Below are 9,526 nucleotides of genomic sequence, written 5' to 3'. Positions count from 1 at the left end.
AATTGTCAACCTCACCTATCCGTGGCGTATCCTGTTTAATTAACAGACGAGGTTCTGGCGACCCCGAACTCCTCATGGATCTAGGGGGTGGGAGGGCGGTATGGCCTAGAAGGTCGCATGTGGTCAAACCAAATCGTTCCCGAGATGGTCGGGCTTGGTACCGGCACGTACCGGATCTGCATCCGGCAAAGGACCATCAACATCGATAACACTCCCCAAGGCCTTCGGGAGTGTCCTTATCGCTACAACAACAACAACAAGAGCCTCTGAATTTTTATTGCACCATATTGACAGATGATTTGCAACAGAATTTCATGGTCGTGTTCACAGAAGGCGACAGCTTTTTGTATCTAATGGATTTAGCATCGTTAAGTGATAACGTACACGGCAGTGTTCCATTTAGCACCCAGTGAGGATTGCTAGGCTTTTTGTGCCTAACTTAAAGAGTGTAACTGATACTCGCTTTGATGAAAGCATATACACTTTGTCTCATCTTTGACCTAGGCAGTAAATAAGTTGTTGCTTATTGGGGGTTTTCAGCCAGTTAGTCATGGTCTTTTCTATGTATGTATCAGTCGATAACGCAGACTGTTTGGCAAAGTGGTCTGACTGTTCATAAACTTTTTGTACGTCATGCTGGGAAATCCATACCACAAAACCCAGCTTTCGGCTCAAACATCGTTAGGAACATTCATCATACAAGTTCTGAAGTAGTTCTGTAAGATTTTTAGGATGGTATGGCTCAACTTTTTTAAAACTTCTAGCGAAATAAAACAAGACGCTTATCATAAACAATGCAGATGAAGTATAGATACCAAAATTTTAGTTAAAAAAACTCAATAATAATTGTTGTTAAATTCCTTTCCTTTGTTGTTAAAAATTCATTAGCTCTAATGCTAGTTAAAAATAAAATAATTTAAAAAAAAATTTTAAGTTAAACGGTTTTATTGAAAACAATACTTACATGAAGTAATAATACGAAAAGCTAGAAAATAATTAGGTAGGTCCTAGGTACTAATCATCACACTCCTTATCAATCTATGGCGTTGATCAGACAATTAAATAAAAGCGTTGGGCGCGTGAAATTTCTAAAAATGTTAGGCGTAGCATAACCTGATGAAGGTTCAGTTGGTTTTACTTATGACTATCAATAGAAATATGACGCATCCAACGCTTTTATTTAATTGTCTGATCAACGCCATAGATTCATAAGGAGTGTGATGACTAGTACCTAGGGCCTACCTAATTATTTTCTAGCTTTTCGTATTATTATTACTTCATGTAAGTATTGTTTTCAATAAAACCGTTTAACATAAAAATTTTTTTTTAATTATTTTATTTTCAAGTTTTTAGTCTGTATTTAATTGCCTATTATTTCTCATTCTATTTAGTTCATTTAGTGAATCATTATTACAAGGACTCTTTCCTGACAATTTGTTACAATCTAAGTCCTCAATACATAATCCTTCCAAAGGCTTTAGTCGACTCTGCGCCACGTATGCTTGTTCCTCCTCCAACTCCAAAATATTTTGATGTCTCTTCTATCGGACTGTTTGCAATATTTGTTCCAAATATGAGCCAAATCGGGCATCATAGGTCGCTTTCTATTCATGTATGTATTATGTGTTCCAAATATGGACCAAATCAAATCGGACCACAAATACGATTTTTGTGAATATCTCGACCCATGCGCCACCTAGCGGCGATTTTTTTCACATGTCGATTTCTTTTCTTACTTGTATTATGTGTTCCAAATATGAGCCAAATCGGACCACAAATACGATTTTTGTGAATATCTCGATCCATGGGCCACCTAGCGGCGATTTTTTTCACAGGCCGATTTCTATTCTTGCATTTATAATGTGTTCCAAATATGAGCCAAATCGGGCCACAAATACGATTTTTGTGAATATCTCGATTCATGCGCCACCTAGCGGCGTTTTTTTTCACAGGTCGATTTCTATTCTTGCATGTATTATGTGTTCCAAATATGAGCCAAATCGGACCACAAATGCGAATTTTGCGAATATCTCGATCCTTGCGCCACCTAGCGGCGATTTTTTTCTTATTATTGCATTGTCATCGGGTTCTGAACTATATTCCAAGTTTCAAGCTTGTAGCTTATCGGGAAGTTACTTAAATTTCAATTACAAAATTCGTTCACAACGGCCGTGCAGCCTGCCTGTCAACTCAAGTTAAATAAAACCGTTTAACTAAATGCTCTTTCTTGCTGGATATATAAAACAGCGAATTGTATGCAGTAATGCAATGGAAATATAAACAAATATAGAGGGCAGTTAATACACAAGTAGCAACAAAGAAAAAGTAAAACTAATAACTAGCAAAATGTGTGAAAAAGCTACAGTGTAAGAATGTATTATTTATGAAACAAGCACAACTTCCGCAACATGTTGTTATTAGCAAGTTTATTAGAAGAAAAGTTAAACCACATTTACTTTGAAACATGGCATTGAGAATTACTATCTTCCAAATGCCACAAATCAAAGCGTTTGCTTAGCCAGATGTAACTTTTCTTTTAAGAAAATAAATATTAGCATATTAACTATAATAAATAATTCAAGATCAGTATGGAAGATGATTATAAAAAATTAAACAAACAAGCAATAAATAATAATAAACAATTTCAAAACTAATTAGAACGCTAGCTTTTAATATCTTGAAAAGGTATACAAAATAAATTTACATTTTAGTTGTATTTTCATTTTTTATCAAATTACTAAAAGATATACGAAGCATAAAGTTCACGAGTAATTTCATAAATGAACCACTTTTCGTTATTTTTTTTTATATCAGTCGTTTTATCAGCCCTGTAATACTTAATACTTTATATTCAAGGCACCACATTACCGCCTTCCTGCTTCGCGTGCTGTTTTTATCTCTTCACAGTCTGCAATTTTTTTTACTACATTCATCATTAATTTACAATAACCCTAAAAGTCAATTAATAGCAAACTCATAAATAACCACTGTGGTGACTGATACTTACGCACTTTCGGCTACACCATTGAGTCGGAGATTCGAGTGTATTTATGATGCAATTATTCATTCTCGCACCAAATGATGTAAACAACAGCAAATGCAAAAACATGGGACTTTTTCTAGTAAGTATATATACAATTTTTTACACATCGGACAACTGTAAATATTTGCTTGGTCAGAGGCTAAATTAAATAGTTTGCAAAGGTCTATCTTATTCTGCTTCAGCGGGTTGAGCAAGACGTTTATGAAGATCGTAAAGTTAGAACTACGGGGATAAATAAATACAACAAAGTACAAAAATGTGCCAACCATAGAGAATGCTAAACATTGTGAGATACTTTAATTATATGAGAATTTTTGCCATGGCATCCTTGAAGAATTTGCGACCACACCTTTTTACAAGGAACGCCCTGGAATGGCAACGCCAAGGAATGAAACGCGTCGTGAAAATGTATCATCATATCATCGGTCCCATGGAAGGCTAGAACGTTTCAAGTTTCCATGGAACACTAACACGGTTATGTTTGCGTGGAAACTACCAAAATACGTTTTGGAACAACGAACTGTGCTAGTTCTCCACGCGAAATAGAAGTGTAAGTCCATGGGACCGACAATATACTTACTTTTGTCTGTTGCTTTTGCTGCACTACCCGAAAGTTGTGTATCTGAAATTTTCTTGGAAAAATCGCTTATATTCGTACTCTATCAGCCCAATTCTAAACGAAAATGCCGTGCGAGTTTTTTCCCTTCTCCCATTCCTCGTATTCTAAATAAAAATTCCTTGAGAGTTTTTTCACTTCTCCCTTTCCTCCTATTCTGAACAATGTTCGAAAAAGAGGAAACCGGTTATGGGAGAAAAGTAGGTATTATGAATGTGAGGGAGACGGAGATTTCTTTGCCATTTCATAGGAGTTTTTTCACTAGTTAAATTAAAGGGAATGCATCAAAATAGTTAAAGGAAATTGGTTCTTTTAAGAAAGAACACTTATTTGTACAAATTTGCGCTAAAATATGTATTTACATTCTACCACAATATTCTCACTGTTAATACAACAACAACAGCAACAATATTCTTTATTTTAAGTCGAAAGGTATATCATAAGCAACGGAAGAGCTCTTTGTATATTTGATGCATCCATCCAGAAATTGCGCAAGGATTTTTAAAGAAGGCTTAATTAGATTTTGGCATATGGCGAAAGGCGAACTCAACTCGACGTGGCCGCCAGAAAATTGCTTTGCAGAATGAAAGCAGGTAACTCCGGCGGATTTGTGTTAACCCGCCGTCTTCTTCTTATGCTCCTCTGTTGATGTTGCTGTGGCACCAATTCATTACTCATTTCAGTGAATACCACATGAAATGCAATAATGTGCATTGTTTATACCTTATTTCTTAATTTCAAACAAATTCGCAACAATAATTAAACTTTTCAATTTTTTAAACAAAATAAGAAATGCGCAACGAAATTTCAATTGACAAAACAGCTGACTTCGAAAATTCGAAATTCCTATTCCCCAATTTTTCTTCTCCCTAGGAGAAAAGAATTGGAGGAATTTTTCCGCGGGAATAAAAAAATCCGCGAGAACAAAATTCCGCGAGAATATTTAGAATTGGTCTGTATATAATATACGTATATATATCCGATTCAGATGTAATTTTCGTCATGAAACTAAGTAGTAGTAAGTATATCAGGCACATTTTTTTGGATTCTATAAAGGATTGTTTCTAGCAGGCACCCAAACTGTTATTCCTTTTATAATAAAATTCTTTCAGAATAAAATGATTTTTGTACTTTAAATGTTTTAGTACGAAAGAAATTATTAAATATGGACTTTTTTTATAAGTCCGAAAATAAAAGATAAATCCGTACTTTTATTTCTTAATGACAGAATAAAAGTCCGGCCTAGAACGGCTCATCCAAATGGGATGGATTTTTGTTTCATACAGAGTCCTTCTTGTTTCAATAGCCAACGGTTTATCAAATTTCAAGACAATATCTTAATTGGATCTTCTAATTGAAAAAAACTTGTTTCTAAAAATTTAATGTTGCTTTGACCGCGGCGTGAACCCAGAATCTTTGGTGTAGTAGGCGAAACACGCTACCATCACACCACGGCAGCTGCCGGAAAAAGAATAAGTACTTATAATACTATGAGAGTTGGTTTTAGTTTTTCTATGACAAATTTCTGTTGTATGACCATATAGGCTTCAAATCTAGACATTTAGAAGAATCTATTGGTAAAAAATTCGTTTAATTTGGATAAGCCATTCCATAGTTATAAGGCCGGACTTTTATTTGTCCTTAAAATGTAAAATTAAAGATTTAACTTTTATTATTTTTGGACTTATAAAATAAAAGTCCGCATTTTGCCCTTATTTGGAGATTTTTCCGAAAAAAAAATCGAAAAAATGAAAAGGATGCATGATTCGTCACGAAAATTCGAAAATTCTGCACTTGAATTAATTGATATTGTAACGAATTTAGGGAAATTCCGCTTATTTGAAACCTTCTGCTAATGTTCGAATCGCTACACTGTTGAATAAATCACTCCAATGTTCTGTATTGCAAAATGATCTTTATTAGACTGGTTTGGGGTAGTACAATTACACTTCACAATTATACTTCACTTCGCGACTGATAGCGTGTTTAAATCAAACTGATTTGATTGTTCAGCTTGCGCTGCTTTTATACTCTCCGTTGCTTCGTTCGCATATTTCTCCAAAGGTTTAAACGTTTCACCTACTACAACTCTTTATGACAGAATAAAATTGCGGCCTAGAACGGTTCATCCAAATGGGATAGATTTTTGTTTCATACAGAATCCTTCTTATTTCAATAGGCAGCGTTTTATCAAATTTCAAGACAATATCTTAATTGGATCAAGCTTTATGGCGAAAAAACTTGTGAAAGTTTAATATGGAAAAGAATAAAAAAAATGTAAGACGCGATAACCTCTTCCAATTTTGCGTCGTGCTCCTTTTTAATTTTTCCTACAAATTGGCAGGACGGGACCTACTTGTTTTATGCAGACTCCGAACAGCAGATGAGTTTTCACTAAGAAGCTTTTCATGGGAGAAATACATTCGGAGTGCTTGCCAAACACTGCAGAGTGGCGACCACGCTTAGAAAAATTTTCTTCTAATTGAAAAAAACTTGCTTCTAAAAATTTAATGTTGCTTTGACCGCGGCGTGAACCCAGGATCTTCGGTGTGGTAGGCGGAACACGCTACCATCACACCACGGCAGCTGCCGGAAAAAGAATAAGTACTTATAATACTATGAGAGTTGGTTTTAGTTCTTCTATGACAAATTTCTGTTGTATGACCATATAGGCTTCAAAGCTAGACATTTAGAAGAATCTATTGGTAAAAAATTCGGTTAATTTGGATAAGCCATTCCATAGTTATAAGGCCGGACTTTTATTTGTCCTTAAAATGTAAAATTAAAAATTTAATTTTTATTATTTTTGGACTTATAAAATAAAAGTCCGCATTTTGCCCTTATTTGTAGATTTTTCCGAAAAAAAAATCGAAAAAATGAAAAGGATGCATGATTCGTCACGAAAATTCGAAAATTCTGCACTTGAATTAATAGATATTGTAACGAATTTAGGGAAATTCCGCTTATTTGAAACCTTCTCATATTTCTCCAAAGGTTTAAACGTTTCACCTACTACAACTCTTGTATCTCCTGCTTGCTAATTAGTTATATGAGTACATGCATATTTGTAGTTTATAGCCATATGCGTGTGTATGTGTGAGTAACTACTTCGGCTGATGATTACATGTGTTTGTGAGTTATCTCTTCGTCGTCTTCTATGTATGTGTTTAAATGATAAATGATGTATTCATGTACACGAGTGTAGCTTGCCTTAATGTTACATGTGCATAAGAGTGGCGGATTCATGTTTTTGTTGTTGCGTGGTTATTTACTAACAGCTTAGTGATGTCAAAATTCGCCACAATATTTTGTAAACTTGATCACATTATGGTTAATTCAACCGAATTTTTGTCAGGAGTACAAATTTGTTTAGTCATTACAATTGAAGAGAAACTGTTGCTCTCAAGTTAACAATTTTCTATAGAAATTACAAATTCTCAATCAATCTAACTTATTTTTCTGCAAAAATAACTGATTTCATTGGTCATTTCAACATCGAAGTACTGCCAATGTTATGCAAATGTATCAGCTAACTTTAAAGATAAACTTACACTCACGGAGGTCACTCTTGTGTTCTTATGGCCATGGTGTCACAGAAATCTCTGTCATATCTACAGCCTTCACTGCTATTCTAATGCGGACGAAAATCTGTTGTTTTAACAGTTGTCATTAGTATTGTTACGGTGACAGTTATAATTCTTAAATTAACAGAGCTATGGCTTACGTATGATTAAACATTTTTGTTGTTAATTTGAGTTTTGAAACAGTCCATTCCGAATCAACAATGTGTTTGAAGTTGAATCGTTTGATTTCGGTTAAGATTACTCGTAGTTGATTGATTTTACCAGCTTTTCTGTGTCAGTGCATGCTTATGTTATGCGTTGTAATGATAGGTCATAGGGTTAGTATGTTGTGTTTAATACATTATAATTTGTATTTTCTTTTTTGCATTGTTTTATTTTATGTTATTTTATTTTTTGCTTTGTTTTGTTAAACCATTTTAAGTTATTTTAAGGTATTTCATTTCATATGCTTTCTTATGTTATGCTATCATACGTTTTATTTTCTTATCTAGCTAAGTTTTGTTTCTGACTATCTTAAGCAATTTCTTTGTTTTTGTAAATATTTAGAAAATATTTTCACTGTATGCCCACTTTGTCCACTAAGTAGTCATTATTTCGTCACAAAACCAGTTCAGCAGTCTGCCAAATATCAGTTGTACTGCTGCTATTACAAAAAAGGCTGACGTAGTGAACTAGATCAGTGATCCGTAGCCAGTCAGTTGAATTTATTACCTAGTAGTATGCATTTATCTCGTCAAACATACAAACAGAATATGTATGTACAACGTAGTAGAGATGGGTTTGGAATACCGGAACATTACATTTACAAAACAAATCTGGTCAGTAAGATTAGTTCTGATTCATAAAACGAATTCGAAGTGGTTTTGTGTTTTACTTCTAAATAAGAAGAGCTTCGGTATTGTTCCAGGTTTAAAGTATAACGCCTACATACGCGTTTGGTTTTTAGAAGCAAATTTTAGCGGAATCGGGATTGGGATCGTCCTATTAGTCCCACCCACAAATGCAATGCATACACTCAAACGACTAGATATTAGCATTGCGATATTTGATATTTTTGCTAAGAGGAAAAATCAAGTAACCGTAACGCTACAACAGCTGTGGCAATAACAATAACAATGGCATAAATAATCAAGCAATAGGCACGAGCTATATAAAAAAGAGGCAAGTATATATGTTAAAGGGCAGACAGACATCAACGCTAATCTCAATTAATCATGCACTTATTTCGATGCAAATTTGAAGTTGCCCAAGTCAAGTATGGTGAATAGAGCGAACTGTAATGAACAGTAAACAATAGTAGAGGCAGACCTTCTCTATCGTCACTCATTCTTGAAGAGAGCCGTAAAATATTTTGCAATCAAATTTGATTGCAATCAAAAAGTATAAGAAATTTTGCTATCACATTAGATTTTAATCATATTATTATTGTATATTTTTTTCACTTCTGAGTATTTGAGTGCAATCACGTTTTGTTCCGTTCGTTGATTTTAAATCTTCGATTTTCAAATTAATATCTACAATCATTTGTATGTGTGGGATTGTAATCGCTTTTCTCTTACAATCATTGATTGCAAGCATCTCTCATCTACAACATCGATTCCAAGCATGTCTCGGCTACAATCAAAAGGAATTCTTATTGCAATCAATTTCAACAAACAATCAGTTTGACTTTATTTTGTTGAATACGAATCATAATGGCGGTTAGCGCACTGTGGCGCCGGGGTAGACTGAATCACACACTTTGTTAAAACATAAAAGTATGCATGTTGGTCCAGTCTAACAGATGATTACAATCATTTGATGATTACAATCATTTGATGATTGCAATCATACCATGTGATTGCGTCTATGAATTCATTGCAATCAGGTTGATTGTAGATTGTGATTTATACAATCACAAAATAACATTCAAGTTTGAATGTATTATTTGATTTTAAATTGATAGTAGGTTGTAAATTTTCAATCACAATAAAAGGGACCAAATTTTTTTGCAAAAGTTAATTGTAAATTAATTGCAGATTGTAAATTTTATAATCACAATAAAAGCAATAAAATTTTATTACAATCAAATTACCCTGCATACTTCGTTGATGTGAATTTTTACAGCTCTATTCTTTAAAGACATGGGTAAAAAACCAGTACCAAAAAAATGTCGAAAAAATTCGAACAAATTTAACGAAAATCTCGAAATTTTTATTTAGAGTTTGCAAAATTTTGTTTGAGAGTGCAGCCAAATCCATTATAATCTGACAAAGTACGAGGTATATTTTTTTCCCCAAAGGT

Source organism: Eurosta solidaginis, chromosome 5, assembly GCF_040869045.1.
Source record: "Eurosta solidaginis isolate ZX-2024a chromosome 5, ASM4086904v1, whole genome shotgun sequence".
NCBI classification, from domain to species: Eukaryota; Metazoa; Arthropoda; class Insecta; order Diptera; family Tephritidae; genus Eurosta; species Eurosta solidaginis.
Note: the sequence above shows the minus strand (reverse complement) of the source record.